Source organism: Thamnophis sirtalis, unplaced genomic scaffold (genome assembly GCF_051295495.1).
Source record: "Thamnophis sirtalis isolate CommonGarterSnake01/CBP01778 unplaced genomic scaffold, rThaSir2_p1.2 scaffold_8, whole genome shotgun sequence".
Classification (NCBI taxonomy): Eukaryota; Metazoa; Chordata; class Lepidosauria; order Squamata; family Natricidae; genus Thamnophis; species Thamnophis sirtalis.
Genome location: NW_028261388.1, coordinates 82,446,641 through 82,464,817, shown reverse-complemented (window position 1 = coordinate 82,464,817; position 18,177 = coordinate 82,446,641). Strand labels below are relative to the sequence as shown.

Below are 18,177 nucleotides of genomic sequence, written 5' to 3'. Positions count from 1 at the left end.
GGGCGTTGATGACAAGAGGAACTGATGTAATTACTACTTAATACAATAGGATATTGGCTATGTAATAGTATACATGTGATTATATGTTATGAAAAAGGAAAATAACAAAGTATATTTCCAAAAAAAAAGAAAACCTTTTGCAAACAAGGCTTCAAACAGCCTTGTTTTTCTACTTATGTGCTTTCTTCCTCCTTTACCTCCACTCTGTTGTTTTGACCTTTACTTCCTTCCGTAAACATATTCCTAATTCTAATTTCAGGAGTACTTACAAAAGTACTTTTCCCATCACTTATTTTCATCCAAAATTATTTTCTCTACCAAATTCCCTCTCTTCCCCATATCCTGCTAAGTTGTTGGGTAGTTTTCTTTGCCCTCCGGAGACTTCAGGGAAGCCTCCAGAAGGGATGAGCAAAAAAAAAAAAAAGTGTCAGGAGTGTACAAGAGTATGGAACTCCAGTTGAGTCACCCAAGTTGAGAAGCTCATCTCAGCTGCCCAGTAAAAGCCAGTAAGCACCTATATCATGAAGTAGCAACACAAGCTAATGACTGCTTAAGCAATAAAAGCAAAGGCATTATTCATACTGCACTTGTGAGAAAGCAGTGGTAAACCACTGCTATATATTATTAAGAAAACCACATGGATAGATAAGGTAAAGTGATTGGCAATATAATGCCAGATGATAGTCCCATCAGGTCAAATGGCACTCAACATACTACTCGTAAAATGCTGAGCATCTTTTGGAGGTCTAATATTGTTTGTGTTGCACCTAGATTAAAAGCCTTTGGGGAAACTAGTTGCTGATGTTACCATGGAGGGGAGAAATCCAAAACTGTAGATAGAATTACGTCCAGACTCATTTTGAACTGGGTGGCCTACAAATTTGAAAAAAAATAAAATAAATTGGGGTGGGGAACATCGGGACCATAGGTGGGTTCCAGGGGTGGGTTTCTCATCCCGTTCCAAAGGGTTCGGTTGGAACGGGGCCGGCAGCATCCTTGTGCATGCGTGCAGTGCATGCATGCATACTAGTGCCTGTGCGATGCTCCAGCTGCTCCTGGAGGATCACGCAGGCGCCGTATGCGTCCTGTGCATGCGTGGAAGCGCAGAACTCGTCAAAACCGGGTAAGAAACGCGGGCGGGCGGGTGGACCCTTCGGCGTTCCCGGAAGTTACTTACTTCCGGGTTCGCCGACCAACCGGTTCGCGAGGACCGCCGCGAACCGCCTGAAACCCACCCCTGGTGGGTTCCTACCAGTTCGCACCAGTTCGGTAGAACCGGTTCGTCAAATCTACCGAACCGGTTAGAAGAGGTTCCACCAGTGGACCCGGAGAAGCAGGCCACACCTACAGAAGAGGTTCCAAAAATTTTTGAAACCCACCACTGAAAAGTGAAATAAATTGACCATGCATTGGCATTTTAGGCATCTGCAAATTGAAATAGACTTGAACATTGTCAGTCAGATTTGCCAGTCTATTTAGAATACAATAAAAACAAAGAAGGAAGTTCAAACATGGTTCCAGTATGGGCAATTACAGGCCAGGTGGAAAATAGATCAAAAAATTGGTTTTATCCAAGTTGAAGATAATCTGTTTAAACAAATAAGAGATCAAAGCTTAATGCATATAAAGAGGATATATAATGTATTAATACAGATGGATTCGGAAACAGAATTAGTTAAAGATTGTATGATAAAGTGGGCTCAAAATATTGAAGAACCAATAATGTTGGACAAATGGGAAAGAATATGGATAAGAAATGTGAAATTTACACAAGCTCAAAATCTGAGAGAAAATTTTTACAAGATGTTCTATAGATGGCATTTAGATCCTAAAAAGCTGGCTTCTATGTATCCGAATGTACAGCCTAAATGTTGGAGGTGTGGTTCTCTCGATGCTACATATTTTCATATATGGTGGACCTGCCAAAAGGTTAAGGCATTTTGGATAAAAATATGGTGGATTATGCAAAATATCTTTAAAAGAAGGATAAAGTTTACTCCTCAGTTATTCTTACTAGGTATATGTACTGACTTTACAGTGGTAGAGACTAACTTGATTCTGCACCTAATAACGGCAGCAAGACTGTTGGTGGCGCAATACTGGAAGAAGGAAGACTTGCCTACAACTCAAGAATGGACATTGAAAAACAAAGAAGGAATAGGGTTGCTTTCATAATCAGAAAGAACGATGTGACAGCCTATTTTACTTATTCCAATTCATATTTTTATTCACATATTAATAAATCACTTCATTCATATATTTTGCTTATTGCTTAGCATATTGAAATGTCTATGCTGTCTTCTATCTATTGGAAGTGAATCTCATTTATAAGGAATCTCATTTATAAGGAATCAGAGAAATGAAATCAAAGAAATTGTTAAAGATCAACGTGAAAAAAAAGCTTGCCAAAGATCAAGAAATGGAAGATGTCACACAGAAGATAAAAAATTGCCAGACACAAAAGTCAAAGCCAAAGATGTAAAGCAAGAAGTTAACAGAGAATTTCAGAGAGCTGATAGAAGAGACAAAAATAATATTATACAACAATTGTAAAGACGCTGACAATGGAAACAGAGATGGAAAAATAAGGAAAGCCTTTCAAAAGATTTATAAACTCGAAAGGAAGTTCCAACCTTGAAACAATACATTAAAGGACACTGATAAACAGATATTAACAGATTCAAGAAAGATCAAACAAGATGGAAGGAAGATACCGAAATTCTGAGTTGTAGAGATATCAACGTTCAAGATATCTTAAAAGACATTTCTTAGGAATCTCTAGTAGTAGATGTCGAAGTCTCATCAGCATTCTGGGCATTACCAGGTTTGACAGCTATAGGAAATGATAGAATATCTATAGAAATATGGCAGGTAATGGAAGAGGAAGCAGTAAGGTTTCTAATCAAACTATGTCAAGAATGACACAGTAGTCAACAGACTGGAAATGATCAGCCTATATATAAACATCAAAGAAAAGACGAAGTATAACATGCAAACTACTGTATCCTATTGGTAATTTCACATGCTAGCAAAATAATGCTGAGGATCATCCAATGGAGATTAGAGCACTACATTGAAAGGGAGATGCCAGGTGCTCTAGCTTAGTTTTTGAAAATACCAAGGAGCAAATGGCATTATTGATGATGCATGGTGAATAATTAAAAATAGCAATAGCAATAGCAATAGCAGTTAGACTTATATACCGCTTCCTAGGGCTTTCAGCCCTCTCTAAGCGGTTTACAGAGTCAGCATATTGCCCCCACAGTCTGGGTCCTCATTTTACCCACCTCGGAAGGATGGAAGGCTGAGTCAACCCTGAGCCGGTGAGATTTGAACCACCAAACTGCAGTTAGCAGTCAGCTGAAGTGCCTGCAGTACTGCATTCTAACCACTGTGCCACCTCGGCTCTTAAAGCAAAAGAATACCCAAACAAGTCAATATGCGGTTCATTGGCTGCAGAAAGGCCTTAATGATGTTATCCATGTCAACAGAAAGCAGAAATCCCAGAAAGTCTCAGAATCATCGTACTAAATGTATGCAAAGTTTATTCTGTAGGAAGCAGAAAATAGCAAGACAGTTTGGAAAGGACTGAGACAAGGTTGAATACTTTCTCCTTGTTTATTTGACCTATATGCTGAATATACGTTGAGGGATGCTAGATTAGAAGATGAGCGTGGTTTAAAATTGGAGGAAGAAACATTTATTTATTAAATCTGTATATCACCTGACTCCTAGAGACATCAATAATTGCACTATGCTGATGATACTACTGCGACAGCTGAAAATATAAGAGATCTGCAAAATCTAATAATGAAGTCAAGGAACGCAGTGTACAAATTCAATATAAAGATTAAATAAAGAAGATTAAATATAAAAATCAAACTCATGACAGAAAGCACAGCAGCCAGCCTTAGAATTGACAGTAAAATTCCTGAAGTGGTAGATAGTTTTTAAGTTGCATTACTGAAATAAACGAACTTTTGCATGATATTCTAATTTTTCGAGTTTCACCCGTAGAACAAATCCATCCACAGGTCTCACCTAAGGCAAGGATGAGTTGTGTGTTTTGGACACAGGTGAAGACCCAGCCCCCTTAAGAAGTCTACAGTGCTGATAAAGATGGAAGGAAAGAAAATGATTAACAGAAAACTGAATCCACTCAGTTATAGCAACAATAGATGCTTTCCAGGGGAAAAAGCCATACACAAATACTTCAGTTATAGATAGGTTGTGAGGTTTTCAAAGGATGCATTGCAAACAGGGTAATCTACAAATTAAGGACAGGTAACTGTGATGTAGTTACGCCAGTGATGTATGGTAATGGTATCATCAGGTATTTTTTGGCAGTTCCCCTCCATTTTAAAAAGTTTGTAGGGAAAAGCATTAAGCCCTGAAACTCACATGAATAATGTGCTATCCAAAATTGAATATATATAATCAGCCTTGGCTCAGCAGATGTTTTACCAGAACATAAAATGCTCTTAAGGGAAACAGATCTGGACCAGCAATAGCTACATATTTCACTAGTTCTTAATACATGGCTGATGAATCAGTTCCAAATATCAGCCCAAGCTCTGCTGCTTATTTATGTTTTAAAGACCTAAATTGGTTTCTCTCTCTCTCCTTCCCCACAAACCCCATACTTGGAAATGATACAGTTAAAGCCTATCCAGTTGGCTCCTTTAAATGAGATGATGGGAAGAAGAAAAAAATTGCATGGACGCACCCAAAGAATGAGAATTCCTGAACGATTTCCTATCTTCTCACTCAACAAAACAGAGGTCAAATTTGGGGGTCAAATTTGAAAGGATGAACTCAAATATGAGTATAGGACTAATACACCCATATTTGGACCAAGTCATCTCTTGACTAGATTACTGCAATAGCAGCAATAGCAATAGCAGTTAGACTTATATACCGCTTCATAGGGCTTTCAGCCCTCTCTAAGCGGTTTACAGAATCGGCATATCGCCCCCACAGTCTGGGTCCTCATTTCACCCACCTCGGAAGGATGGAAGGCTGAGTCAACCTTGAGCCGGTGAGATTTGAACCGCTGAACTGCAGATAGCAGTCAGCTTAAGTGGCCTGCAGTACTGCACCCTAACCACTGCGCCACCTCGGCTCATATCATGCAGTGCATTCTGTGTTAAAATGTCCATATATTACAACTGGTTCAGAATGTTGCAGGTTGATTAGTCAGTGGAACAGCTACACATGACCTCATAACAACCATCATGAAAAAGTTTCCTGAGAGCTACTCTGCACAATTTAAGGCAACAACAATGGTCTAGAAATCCCTACAGGTATTGAAAAGACTATTTCCCCAATACTATTAATTCATATATTAAAATCAGCTGAAGGGGTGGGCTGCATATGCTTTCAGTTTTTAGTGTGGTGACCAGGTAGGTCCTTCTGATTGACAGCATTCTAAATATGGTACTTTTTCAGAATTAAAGACATGTCTACTTAACAGTGGTGGCGTTGGGATTATACTCCTAGTGTTGGGTAGGCAATATATATCTATATACAATAATAAATGGTCATTGTTGCTTTATTTTTTTCAAAATAGATTTATTTATTTCCGTTTCATTCTATACAATCACATGTTTACTGTGCATAACCGGGGCATATAACATTGAGTAATAAACACAGCCCTCACTTATATAGAAAATGCCCCCTGCAATACAAACCGACTATACCACCTTGACCCACCATACACCCTCTTTCAACCCCCTCCAACTTTCATTCTTCCTTCTCACATACCCCTCTACACCTACTTCCCCTCCCCCTCTATCTAACCCTAACCCTATCACTCCCACTCTTAATCCATTCCCTCCCTTCCTTCTCCTCCTCCTCTCTCTCACTCTCTCCACCCTCCTTCTTCTTTCACTCAGCTCCTCCCTTCGGTATACTTCTATTACCTTCCAATATATTCGGTTTGTTCTGTTTTAACACTAACATTAAAAAGCCACAGTATACAGGTGCAATCATGTACTTTAAAATTTAACACATATTATGTTTCCCCCCTCCCCCCCTCCCCCTAGATCCCCACCTCCCTTCCCTCCCCCCGACTTCCCAGAGACCATACATGGTATAACTTTTTGACAATCACAGTCTAAAATATCTCTACATTGAACTCAGCTTGGTCATTGTTGCTTTAAATGAGTGGATGTACTTATCGGGTGTAATTAACTTTACTATAAGTAGGAGTCAAGAGAGTTCACTCTCTCTGCCTGTCCTATGCTTGATGACTGGAATGTGAACTGTGACTGTAAGCTATTGTTTGTTCTTTGAATTGTGTTTGTACTAATATCTACTATCACTGCTTGTGAAGCAATTATCAGTAGTAAAGCTACTTGTTTTTACTAGCAGTGTCTGAAACTCTATCCGTGTGCTTCTACTAGCAACATTCTTTCTCTCTAGCTGTACATTCCGCTGCACTACTTTCTGTCTCCCAACGGAGATACCCCTAACAGGTGGGATTAAAAAAAAATGAGCCAAGGTGGCGCAGTGGTTAAATGCAGCACTGCAGGCTACTGCTAGATCAGCAGTTCAGCGGTTCAAATCTCACCGGCTCAGGGTTGACTCAGCCTTCCATCCTTCCGAGGTGGGTAAAATGAGGACCCAGATTGTTGGGGGCAATATGCTGACTCTCTGTAAACCGCTTAGAGAGGGCTGAAAGCCCTATGAAGCGGTATATAAGTCTACTGCTATTGCTATTGCTATTGCTACCAGTTCTCTGGACGTGGCTTGGTGGGCATGGCATGGCTTGGTAGGCATGGCTGGGGAGGGATACTTCAAAATGTCCATTCCCTCCCCACTCCAGGGGAAGGTACTGCAAAATCCCCACTTTCTCCCGATCAGCTGGGACTCGGGAGGCAGAGAATAGATGGGGGCGGGGCCAGTCAGAGGTGGTATTTACCGGTTCTCTGAACTACTCAAAATTTACGCTACGGGTTCTTCAGAACTGGTCAGAACCTGCTGAATCCCACCTCTGCTACTGACCTTAGTCTGCTTTTAATTTGTCTACTCTTTTGCTCATTTTTTTTTTAACCGAGATGTTGGTTTATTTGGGGCGTTTATTGTTTATAAGCGTTAGGGCTTTACTGTTTTTAAATGTTTTAAATACACCTTTCTTTTTTTTTTAAAAAAAAACTCCTCTTGTAAACAATTCTTCCCGGAGAAAAATAAATGCACAAATAACAATTATGGATCAATCAATGATGGGCATTTTCTGGTGGTTGATAGGTGGTCATGAGTGTGCTCAGAAAAAGGTTCTGCAGAAGAAAATGGCTGAGATTTTGTTTCAGTCCTGCCTGCCAGAAAGAACCAACTATGGGCATTCCCCCCACCCCACCCAGTTTTGTCCTTCTAGCGAAATAACTGCAATGTCTCCTACAAATACAGCAACTCTAAACAAAGAGGGTGTAGTTTTGGATTCAGCCTTAAGGCTGCGGAGGACTGTGGAAGGCCTGCCCTGTTGTGGCACTGCTTTATGCTGTGATCCCTCCAGGGAATCTTGCCCGATGCTGTGCAAGATGCCCTTTGCACCCTTGGCAAACAAATCCCTTTCAAAGAAATATTTGTTATCATTCCAAAGATTTGTTTCTGCAACTGTTTTTTTTTTTTTTAAAGCTTCACAATCTTTTTTTTTGGGGGGGGGGAGGGACTGGTCCTGTTCACTCTTGCTAAGACTTTTGAAATTCATATTATTGTTCTGCTTTCAATCATCTTTTTTCCCCCTCCTCCTAGATATAATTGCCTAAGTCATCTTTATCATTATCAAACTGAAAAATCTCCAAGATCACGAAGCAAAGATTCTTTCTGTCTTATACGGAAATCATAAATAAGCCTTCCCACTTAGGATTGCTTCTGGAAGAGAGCATGCCCTGGCCTGTTAACTGGAAGTATCAGGGGACATGGCTTGATGGAAAAGGAACAGAAGAAGCTTTCTGGAGTGAATCCCCTGCCTTAATTCCAACTCAAGGATTGAATTCTTAAGGGGGGCTATTATTAACCATATTTGGTTATCCAAATATGTCCAAATGCCTTATGGCCTATGGAAGTGTCTAACCTTAGTACAGGTATGAAAGGACAGGGGCTGGTTTGACATATTGCAGATGGAAAGACCCAGATTGTTCTCTCCTTTCTTCCCAATCTTTTTTTTCAGAACAAATGGGTAGATGAAAATGTTCTTAAACATGATCTTTATCTTTAACGCATTCCACTCTTTCTAGCTCATTTTAAAAAAAATATTATTTTAGAAGTAGATGTTCTGGCTTGTATCCTTGCAAGATACAGGTAAGGTATGTCTTTAATCCTGGTGCCTACTTTGCTTATATTTGCTCTCTAGTCTCTCTGGAAATTGTTCCAAAACAGGAGCATGTTTCCTAAAAGTGTGCTTTCCTCCTGGCCAATTCCTCCCGCACTTGATGCCTAAGCATCTTTTTTTCTGTGTCCCCCCCCCCCCCATCTCTCTCATTTTGCTGAACAAATCCCTGGCTGGCTGGCTGGCTATGCAGTCGATTCAGTTCTATTTCAGCGGCGGTAGAGACTGCGAGGAAAGGCTAAAGCGAGGATGCCGGGCTGGATCGCCCTTCCCGCCGCTTGCACGCCCACGGCCGAACGCGCGAGGGTCTCCTAGCCGGGTTGAAGGGAAGGGGAAGAGAGGGGTGGCGAGGAGAAGGCTGCGTGGCTCGGCGAGAATCAAACAGACAGGCGGCGGCGGCCAATCAGCGCCGCTTTCCCGAGCCGCAGAAAGCCAAAAGCGAGCCAGCAGCTTTAGGAGCATTTTTTTTTCTCCTTTGGAGGTAACCCAGTGCTTGAGATCCAGTGCGCCTCTCGATCGCGCTCTCTCCCTGGACTGGGAGCAGCTGCGCATAGGGGGATACAAGTCTCCTTCTCTCTCCTCATCACCCCACCACACCTCACACCTCCGTTTCTCTCTCTCTCTCTCTCTCTCTCTCTCTCTCTCTCTCTCTCTCTCTCTCTCTCTCTCTCTCTCTCTCTCTCTCTCTCTCTCCCTCCCTCCCTCCCTCCCTCCCTCCCCCCCCTCTCTCTCTCTCTCCCTCCCTCCACCTCTCTCTCTCTCTCTCTCTCTCTCTCTCTCTCTCTCTCTCTCTCTCTCTCTCTCTCTCTCTCTCTCCTTCTTTCTTTCTTTCTGTCTTCCACCCTCCTCTTCTCTTATAGCCCTTAAAGTTCCCTGTCACCAGTGTAGGGCACGCCAGCTAAGGTAAGGCTTTGAAATGAAACGACCCTTTCCCCCCCACCCTCCTCCTTATCTACGCATTCTTTCCGCGGCAGGGCAAAACGGGAGGCTGCCCTTTACCCAGTTCCATGCAGTGCCAGAGAGATGCTTTGAGGTCGGGGCATCGGCGCCTTGCAATTTTGGCACGGCCGTGGTGTGTCTCCCTTCTCCTCTTCCACCCTCCCTCCCTCCCTCTCGCCTCTTCTTCTTTCTGCCTTTTCGCCCCAGAGCTGCGGAGAGCCTTCACCCTTCCCTCGCTTGCGGTGGTTTTCGCTTAGCCCAGAATGTTTTTTTAGTGCGAGCTACCGGTAAAAAGAAGAAGAAAAAGAAGAAGGGGGGGGGGGGTTAGGAAGAGGAGCATCCTCTCCCGGGGGCTGGATTGTGCCTGCATGAAATTTTGCCTTCTTTTCTCTCAACCCCCCCCCCCCGCCCCACTCGTGAATGTCGGTGCCGCTCTTCATTGGAGGGGGGAGGGGGGGTCGTGCACCCCGCGGAGTGGGGCTGTCAGTCAGATCCGATAAGGAGAAGAGGGCGCATGTGCGGAGTTGCCGCTAGCAAAAGCGACGGTTTGCCCGGTCCGTGCATGGGAAGGCAAGCCTCCTTGAGTCCCCCCATTGATCTTGCTTTCCATGGTGCTGAATTTCCCTCTCTTCCTCTTCCTTCCCCTGCCCTTAAAAAAATGCAGCGGAGGAGGAGGAGGAGGAGGAGGGTGGCTTGCCGGGAGCGCCTTCTTCCCAACGCTTTCAAACTTTCTGTGCCTTTTACTTCTCTCCCGGATAGAGAAGGACATTGGGAAGGAAAGGAGATGCGCTTAGAAGCCTGTCCCAATTTTGCCACAGGGAAAGGGAAAAAAAAAGACCATACGTGCAAAACTGGGAGGGGGAACTGTGAGGGGCTGCGGAAATAATTTGAAGGCTCCGGAGAGACAGACAGAGAGGCAAGCGAGGATGTCCGACAATCTTTTAGCTCATGGTACCCGTCTCAGTTGAGAGTCTTGGCCTGGAAAAGGGGCCAGCTGTGTTCTTTCTAAATTGCCAGTCTTAAGGAAACGTCGTGCTTACTGGAAGGGTTTGTGGTGTGTGTGTGTGTGTGTGTGTGTGTGTGTGTGTGTGTGTGTGTGTAAAATCTTAATGTATTCCGCGCGAAGGAGTTGAGCAGGAATTTGCAACGAGCATCATCCTCGGAGTACTACCTTCGTTTTCCTAATTTGTATGTAAAATCATAAAGTGGTTGGTTACAGTTTTGAGGAAGTAAGAGTGAGCTGGGTTCAATCTAGCTAAATTTAAATATGTTTCAATCCCACCGAGTTCAGTGAATGACATTCAAGCCTCTACTTACTTATTCTTTCTCCTTCTAAGCATTTGAAGGTAATAGTGCTTAACTTTGCTGGATTGTTAAAAATAAGTTAAAAATAATTGCCCAGTAATACATTTTCTTTAATTTTAACAAAGTCATTGCCTTAAATTCAGTTATTAACCAGAGCACTGTACGAGGGTGTAAACATGATTTAATAGATGTTTGATTCACTGTTAGAAAGCTTGGCTATATATCTAGAAATCTAGAAATCTATTTCAAGGCTGGATCTATCAGCATCCAGCACTGTATTACAACAATCTTTCTAGATTCCTCCCTTCCTCCCTTCCTCCTTTCCTTCCTTCCTTCCTTCCTTCCTTCCTTCCTTCCTTCCTTCCTTCCTTCCTTCCTTCCTTCCCTCCCACCTTCCCTCCCTCTCTTTACAAGTGATATGTAAAGTGGTTGCTAGTAATAATATTACAGGTATAGATTTCACTCTGCTGGTGATAACTCAATGACATTTCTCAATGTTCTTCTTGTTTGTTACCTATACATTGGATTCTCACAACTGTACCAGTAATGTAAGTTCTATTAAGCATGCTAGTGGTGGCAATATTTTCCTTGGAGCTGCTAGTCATGGCATACTTACCTGGAGAAAGCCTCACTGAAGTCAGTTAGATTTGCTTAGAAGTTAAAAAAAAAAAAGCATTATGTGGTGAAGCACCTGTTATCACAAGATGAATGAAAACCTGATTATCTTTTTTATTTTAACTTGAAATAGATGAATTACTACACACAGACACACACACACACACACACACACACACACTGTGCATCAATCCTATTCATAGGTAGAAATTCATTATTCTGAAACTCCATTAAAATGATATATTTTAGTTTGCTACAGTTGTAAAAAAACTATTAATAATGTTTGTAAACATACATTTCTATGTGCGTGGGAAAATATTTTAAATATAGAACGGGAAAAATTGGTAGACTTGAATATCAGTGATTTTTTTTTACTAACTTAATAATGGCGGATATTTTAAGACCACAAAATGACCTTATCATTACATTAATATTTGATTTGACATCAAGACCTTGAATCATTTTGTTTTACCATTTTTAAGTTATTTCTACCCAAACCTTTGTCTTTATAGCAATAGCAATAGCAGCTAGACTTATATATCGCTTCATAGGGCTTTCAGCCCTCTCTAAGCGGTTTACAGAGTCAGCATATCGCCCCCACAGTCTGGGTCCTCATTTCACCCACCTCGGAAGGATGGAAGGCTGAGTCGACCTTGAGCCGGTGAGATTTGAACCGCTGAACTGCACTTAACAGTCAGCTGAAGTGGCCTGCAGTACTGCACCCTAACCACTGTGCCACCTCGGCTCTTTATACTTTCAGGAGGACTAATATTGTTTAACAAATTCTTTAAAAAAACAAAAAGAACATACATTGATACCATCAGCATGATATCTTCAAGCTACATACTCTTAAAAACTTTCCAGTTGTTTGCTGCATTTCCAAAGGCAGACATTAAACAAACCAGTATTCTAAAATTGGGTGCCCTGACTAAAAAAGTCTCCACTATTGTGCACCATTGGACAATACAAGGCAGTAGATTAATGGAGTGACTGGTTGTAATTGAGAAGGCTATCCTTGAGTCATCTTTCTCATAGATAGAAGTTAAGGTGTAATTGTGGAATTGTCTTCTCCATGTTTGTTGAACAAATTAGTACTTTCAGCTCTTATCTGATTATCACTTTGTAAAGATGGCATGAAACCTCTGATCAGCGATGTTGATATAAACCATAACATTGTTGAAGATGAATTGAAAAGGAGATGTAATTATGGTGAATAACTCTGAATAAACTTTCACAAATGTTATATTTGTAAGAGCCGAGGTGGCGCAGTGGTTAAATGCAGCACTGCAGGCTACTTCAGCTGACTGCAGTTCTGCAGTTTGGCTGTTCAAATCTCACCGGCTCAAGGTTGACTCAGCCTTCCATCCTTCCGAGGTGGGTGAAATGAGGACCCGGATTGTTGTTGGGGGCAATATGCTAACTCTGTAAACCGCTTAGAGAGGGCTGAAAGCCCTATGAAGCGGTATATAAGTCTAACTGCTATTGCTATTGCTATATTATAACACATAAACTTTTGGGAAAATCAGAAAATATTTCTACTTTGTTAATAATAAGGTGCAACTTCTGTTTATATTAATAGATTGTAATAGGGGAAAGGCATAAAGGTTTGTTTATTTATTTAATCAAATTTGTATAGCTACCCATCACACATAATAACAAAAAGTGTTAAATTTACCAATTTTGGATTATAAAATAAAAACACAATAAAAACAAAATGGAAAAAAAACAACAGTGCATTCCAGTAACGGTTATCAAGTCATCTGGCATTTGAAAGTTAAGAATTTATATGCTTTCCTGGGTTACTGTGAAATCAAAGAGGCAAAAAAACAAGCCATCTGCACTGTTACATACAGTACAGTAGGAATCATAAAATGAGATGTAGTACCTCTGCCACTTTTAGGTTTTAACTCATTTCATCGAGGTATGTGAGAAGGTCTCATTTTAGAAGTGAAGAGGTTGGGGGGAAAAATCTCCTCACTTCAAACCACATAGTCAGTGGCTCTCTGATTAAGTGATTGTACACTCTTTTGAGCATTAAACAAGAGATAAATTAATTATAGTGGAACGCGGTGGCTCAGCGGCTAAGACACCGAGCTTGTCGATCAGAAAGGTCAGCAGTTCGGCGGTTCGAATCCCTAGTGCTGCATGACAGAGTGAGCTCCCATTACTTGTCCCAGCTTCTGCCAACCTAGCAGTTTGAAAGCATGTAAAAATGCAAGTAGAAAAGTTAAAAGAAAGAGCCGAGGTGGCGCAGTGGGTAGAGTGCAGTACTGCAGGCCACTTCAGCTGACTGCTAACTGCAGTTCGGCGGTTCAAATCTCACCGGCTTAGAGTTGACTCAGCCTTCCATCCTTCCGAGGTGGGTGAAATGAGGACCCAGACTGTGGGGGCGATATGCTGACTCTGTAAACCACTTGGAGAGGGCTGAAAGCCCTATAAAGCGGTATATAAGTCTAACTGCTATTGCTATAAAAATAGGTACCGCCTTTGGTGGGAAGGTAACAGCGTTCTGTGTGCCTTTGGTGTTTAGTCATGCCAGCCACATAACTACGGAGACATCTTCGGATAGTGCTGGCTCCTCGGCTTTGAAACAGAGATGAGCACCGCCCCCTAGAGTTGGGAATGACTAGCACATATATGCAAGAGGAGCCTTTACCTTTACCTATGTTGATTATATATATCACTGAGTTGCGTTTGACTGGTAGTTGACAAATTTGGACCTGCTCCTAAAGACAATTTTCCAAAGATGTTCATTTGGTTTTCCCCGAGCCATTCATTTTATTCATTATCTTCCCTTTTTACTTTTCACAACTTTGCCAAGTATTGTCCGTCCTTCCTTCCTTCCTTCCTTCCTTCCTTCCTTCCTTCCTTCCTTCCTTCCTTCCTTCCTTCCTTCCTTCCAAAGTACATGAGTTTTTGCTTGCACTGAGTGGGAAATTGGCTTGTTGATGATGGTCATGGTGGCTTCGTGGAAGGACATTCCCATTTTAATTATTGAGAAAGACTGCTCCCCCACCCAAGAGTTTAATGGAAAGAGCTCAGCATCGAGGAGAGAAAGTAGAACCCACCCATATACATTCATATATGCACACATACAAGTGTGTGTCGTGTGTAAATGTGAGATTCAGGTAATTGTTAGGCTGAATACATAGTTTCGTAGTATTATAAATAGTAGTGTTCATTTAATAAATGAATTGTTTTTAGTATTCAACAAATAAATAGTTTCGTAGTATTCATTGCACTGACGCATATACAGAGGATTTAAAAACATCATTTCATTACAGTAATTGAGGGCCCTTTTGTTGCTATCATCTCCATGCATTGGGAGAGAATTGGTTGTTATTTGTATTTGTATTTGTATTTTATTATTTGTATGCCGCCCTTCTCCGGGAGGACTCAGGGCGGCAAACAATTCAAGGGGGGGAAAAGGGGAACATAAAAGACAAAATACAAATAATAAAAATAGGCAACAGTCGCACAACCATACATGTTGAGAGGGGTGGGAACTCATCACCCCCAGGCCTGCCGGCAAAGCCAGGTTTTGACGGCTTTTCGGAAAGCCTGGAGAGAGGTGAGGGTCCGAATCCCTGCGGGGAGTTCATTCCAGAGGGCCGGAGCTGCCACAGAGAAGGCCCTCCCCCGGGGAATAGCCAGGTGGCATTGGCTGGTGGATGGAACCCGGAGGAGGCCAACCCTGTGCGATCTAATGGGTCTTTGGGAGGTAATTGGCAGCAGGCAGTCTCTCAAGTACCCAGATCCAATACCATGAAGGGCTTTATAAGTTACGACTAGCACCTTGAAGCATATCCGGAGACTGATCGGTAAGCGTATCCGGAGACAGCTCGCGGAGGATAGGTGTAATCTTGGATTACCCAAGATTTTTGGATTTTATTTTATTGCATAAGTTAAAATCACCCAGACTTGTTGGAATTGGGTGCCTGGAAAATTTAAATATAAATAAAGTTGTCTCAGCTGTTTCAACTGATCCAGAAGTAAACTAGCCACACTCTGTAACATTGCTGATCTTGTGGAAACAAAGAGAGACCGCCTGCTGCCAATTACCTCCAATAGACCGATTAGATCCCACAGATTAGGCCTCCTCCGAATTCCATCCGCCGGCCAATGCCGGCTGGCGACCACCCGGAGGAGAGCCTTCTCTGTGGTTACTCCGACCCTCTGGAACGAACTCCCCGTGGAGATTCGAACCCTCACCACCCTCCAGGCCTTCCGCAAAGCCCTCAAAACCTGGCTGTTCCGACAGGCCTGGGGCTAAAGAGCTGTTGCCCCCCTTCTCGAATGGTATGGTTGTTGTGTGTTTTTAAATTTTGTATTGTTATGTCTTGTCTTTTTATCCCCCTGTCTGTACCCCCTTCCCCGACTTGAATTGTGAGCCGCCCTGAGTCCCCTTCGGGGAAAAGGGCGGCATATAAATGAAATAAATCCAATCCAATCCAAGAGTTCTGAAACTACATTCAGTCTGGTGCATAATCCTCATGTGGACATGCTTGTGGTCAGGCAATTCAGGTGAGTTGTTGAGATGAGTTTGTTCAAATGAGGGTTGAACAAAGTGAGATATGCAAAGTGAAATATGGATAATAAGCAGTCTCTGTCAAGTAAGCCTGGCTAAAAATAGGAAAAAAACAATCAGTGTCATACGCCAGTTCTTTGATTGATTGATTGATTGATGGATGGATGGATGGATGGATTCTATGATTTATATACCACACATTTCAAAGTGATTGTTGATAGTGTATGGAATTGGGGCCTGCCTGGTCAGCAAGTGTGGAAGAGTTAATGTTTTATTAAAATAAATGCCCATTTTCTTTTAGTGTTGAATGAACTATTTTAAGAAGCAGTGCTTTCATTTTGTTTTTGTGTTTTTACTTTCTGGGTTGAAGTGAAAAATGTGTGCTTGCTTGAACAGTATGTGTGTGACCAAGCATGTATGGGTAAGCAGGAGGGATTCTAATATACACTGGAAAATACTTTCCATAGATTGCTCAATGGCAAGAGAAAATTTGTTTGACTGGAGTACAACATTTTCAAACATTGATATATAGCATTAGCAACCCGAATTGCTGACTCTTCCAAGTATAGAACCGTAACTTACAGGGAGAAAAATAAATTTCGAGCAGCTGAGCTTGAAAAACCACAGCAAGACACAGATTGGCCAACTTATCCACAGAAACATTTACGGTCATGAGAGAAAATAACCTTCATGTATAGTTGTACAGGTGTAAACTCTGAAGTATGTGTATCATTACGTTCATTGGAGCTTACTCTGCAGGCCTCTGTTTAAGTTGCAGCCTAATACAGATTGCAATTGCAGTCCACTTCATGTTTATTCAGCTGTAAGCCTGCAAAATAGAGTAAAACCTGCTTCCAGTTCAGCAACCAGAGGATTATCCTGCAAATCTCTGAGGCTGTCCTTTTAGATATCAAGTTGTAAATGTTCCACTGCGTAATAATACTTTATGATGATTGGGTATTTATAAAATATTTCCAGAATAGCAATAGCAGTTAGACTTATATACCACTTCATATGGCTTTCAGCCCTCTCTAAGCAGTTTACAGAGTCAGCATATCGCCCTCACAGTCTGGGTCCTCATTTCACCCACCTCGGAAGGATGGAAGGCTGAGTCAACCCTGAGCCGGTGAGATTTGAACCGCCAAACTGCAGATAGCAGTCAGTTGAAGTGGTCTGCAGTACTGCACTCTACCCACTGCCCCACCTCGGCTCAGTACACACACACACACACACACACACACACACACACACACACACACACACACACACACACACCTGTATCTATAAAATTCTCTTTCAACTGTGCATTACAATATGGTATCTACAAGCCAAAACACAACATTTATCTGTTATATCAATGTACTAACATGACATGATTGTGTAGATACTTGGTGAGCCAGGGCTTGCTTTCTTTGTTTATTAGAGTTTCTGTGGTTCATTTGGATGCTTTCAGTTTATAAAGCAAACATTCCAGATCCAGATTCAGAATGTTTTTAATAGCTGTGAGGCCAAATGAAGCAATTGCATTTTGTCAATAGTCTTGTGCAAAATGGAATTATTATTTATTTAGTTTCATTGGCTATTCACCTTTTTGGTGGTAGAAATAATTTGGGGGATTATTTTTTTAAAAAAAAATTGGGTAGGTAAATGTAATTTTTGGGTGAGACCACCCCCACCCCATATTTTTTTGCTGTACTCAGGACTCAAAATGTCTTTGATTACTTCCAGTTAAAACAGATTTCCTTCCTTCCTTCCTTCCTTCCTTCCTTCCTTCCTTCCTTCCTTCCTTCCTTCCTTTCTTCCTCCCTCCCTCCCTCCCCAAGGAAGCTTACAACAATAATGTATTACATTTATCTTGTTCAGTATACATTTGTTTAATAACTGTTGGAACCTCCACTTGATATATTCCCCCCTTTTTTTTGCAGAATAAACATAAATAAAATAGGGTGTTGCAAGGAAACAATTGTCTGTGAAGTATGTTAATTTTGGTGCTTGTACAATGATTTACCATTTGGTTTGAGGATTAGGTACAATTAAGTTTTGGTTAATATTTTGATAGAGTGTATGCATTGCACATCTGATCCTTTTCATGTTTCACATAGAACATTGTGTTCTACGTGAAAACATCTAGGAGTGGGCAGATCGAATGATCAATCTTGAACCAAAGGAGTGAGTTGGATGTAATTAAGTTTTCTTACAAAGTTGTTATACATAGAGGTAATACCATATGTTCCATCTTGACTCCTAAGTAAAGGGTAGAATGAATGAATGAATGAATGAATGAATGAATGAATGAATGAATGAATGAATGAATGAGGTCTGGCTAGAAACCAGGAGATTGTGAGTTCTAGATCTATCTTTGGTATGAAAAGCCAGCTGGGTGACTTTTGGCCAGTCACTCTCAAAACAACTTGGCTTGCAAAGTTGTGGGGAAAATAAGATGAGGAACGAGAAGGTTTGC

General features: G+C 41.7%; 1 protein-coding gene across 2 annotated transcripts in view; it reads left to right on the top strand.

The window, feature by feature from the left end:
* The window catches only part of CDH18 (cadherin 18), a 315,976-nt gene that overhangs the window by 62,177 nt on the left and 235,622 nt on the right, over positions 1 to 18,177 (top strand). Inside the window, exon 1 of one of the 2 annotated variants that reach the window (XM_087721990.1) lies at positions 9,138 to 9,232. The exons of the other annotated variant lie outside the window; for it this stretch is intronic. The gene's annotated coding sequence lies outside the window, so the exon portion shown is untranslated. Of the gene's footprint in view, positions 1 to 9,137; positions 9,233 to 18,177 lie in introns of those variants that run through there. 2 annotated transcript variants of the gene reach the window in all.